The 1,830-nt window shown below is 37.7% G+C and overlaps 1 non-coding gene across 1 annotated transcript; it reads right to left on the bottom strand.

Annotated features, from left to right (window-relative positions):
- Positions 1–1,407: 1,407 nt before the first annotated feature.
- TRNAW-CCA (transfer RNA tryptophan (anticodon CCA)) lies at positions 1,408–1,480 on the bottom strand. The gene has a single exon. It is a non-coding gene; the product is annotated as a tRNA-Trp (tRNA).
- Between the last annotated feature and the right edge of the window lie 350 nt (positions 1,481–1,830).

Genomic DNA, 1,830 nt, shown 5'->3' with positions numbered 1-1,830 from the left:
CGGACTGAGGCAGGAAATATACAAGATGAGCCTGGAGCTTTTTGTAGCAGCAGAAGTGAGGAAGTGCTAAAAAAACAACAACAAAAAAAAGAAAAACTAAAATGATGGGAGTATGTCAACAGGACACAGGAGCCACATGAAAGAGTTTCCAATGGCCAAAGCTGGAACAATTTGAACAATAAAGGAGTATTGATTTATGACCCCAATATGAAATAATATCCATGAGTCCATACTGATATGAATAAATGATTAAATAAATAAGTAAATGGGGGAGAGCAGACAAATCTCCCATGGAGGATTCCAAAGCTCCCCACTTTTTAGTTGATGGCTGCTTATAGTATCTTCCTTCCAAAAAGTATGGGAAAGAAAAAAGAAGAGTAATTCTGCAATGAAGAAACCTGGCAAATACACACTATCGCAGCCAGGTGGTAAAGGTTCGCACCAACAGGGATAAGTCACGGTGATAGCATGTGATGAGAACGGCACTTCATCTCTGTGGTCTTCCTCCCCAAAATCTAAAACCCCAGTGTAATCATGAGAAGCAAACCAGACCAAGCCCAACTGAGATACATTCTTCAAAATATCTGACCATTACTCCTTAAAACTGTCAAGGTCATCAAAAACAAGGAAAGTCTGAGAAGCTATCACAACCAAGAGGAGCTTAAGGACACATGACAACTAAATGTCCAGTGGTATCCTGGATGGGATCCTAGAGCAGAAAAAGGACATCAGGGGGAAAGAGGAAATCCAAATAAAGTATGGACATCAGTTTGTGAAAAAGTATCAATATTGGTACATTAACTGTGATACATACACTATACTAATGTAAGATGTTAATAATAGAGAAAATTGGATATGGGGTATACAAGAACTCTTTACTATCCCTGCAATTTTTCTGTTTATTGAAAATGATTCTAAAATTAAGTGCTTATTTTTAGGAAAAAAAACCCTGCCAGTTCCAATTAAGTTCAAAAGAATAAATGTATAGAACTACTTCTTCTTTGACAATGACTTCTCTCACATCTGCTATCCTGGTTACCAAATACCTGAAAGTTACTTTCTTGCCACTTCCAACATCTCTTTCTCTCTCACTCTCTAGCATATTGCATTTCGAGAATGTGGGGTTTTTTCTTAAGCCTGAACTTTTCTCTCCTCTCCTTTATTGCTGAAATTCGAAAACCACACAATTTGCTCTAGTAGTAATGTGATTCCATTAGTAAAATCTGACAGCAATTTAAGTGTCTGTCAACATTAATTCTCAGGTGCTTCTCATAGCCATTTACAAAGATTCCTCCACTTCAGCTCCTGATTGATTTTTCAGTTTGTTCCCTCTACCAGTAGTTCAAATTCTCTCTCTCTCTCTTTTTTTTTTTTTTTTTTTTTGCCTCATGGCATAAGGGATCTTAGTTCCCCAACCAGGGATCGAACCTGTGCCCCCTGCTTTGGAGGCACGGAGTCTTAACCACTGGACCACCAGGGAAGTCCCCAGATTTTTTCTTAGCTCTCCTTAAACATTATGAAGCGCTGAGGTCTTTTATTTCTTCAAATTGCCATGAGTAGAAAAGTCAGTTCTCAATAATAAACATGGCTTGTGTGATTAAGGATTTCCCTTGCTGGAAAAAGGTGCTGATAAAACCATCTTTTGGTGAGAATGGAGGGCAGTGAAGACCTGGCATTTGTCTTTTCTTAATCATTCAATCCTTGACATTTAGCGTATTTTTTGAAACCCCTCTGGGACTAGTTTAAGATTATCCTCTATTATTTGCTAACTTTGGAGAAGAGTGACAATTAAGTTCATATTACAAATTATCCATATAAAGTTCTATTTCA

This window comes from Physeter macrocephalus, chromosome 8 (genome assembly GCF_002837175.3).
Source record: "Physeter macrocephalus isolate SW-GA chromosome 8, ASM283717v5, whole genome shotgun sequence".
NCBI classification, from domain to species: domain Eukaryota; kingdom Metazoa; phylum Chordata; class Mammalia; order Artiodactyla; family Physeteridae; genus Physeter; species Physeter macrocephalus.
Note: the sequence above shows the minus strand (reverse complement) of the source record. Positions and strands in the feature narration are given on the sequence as shown.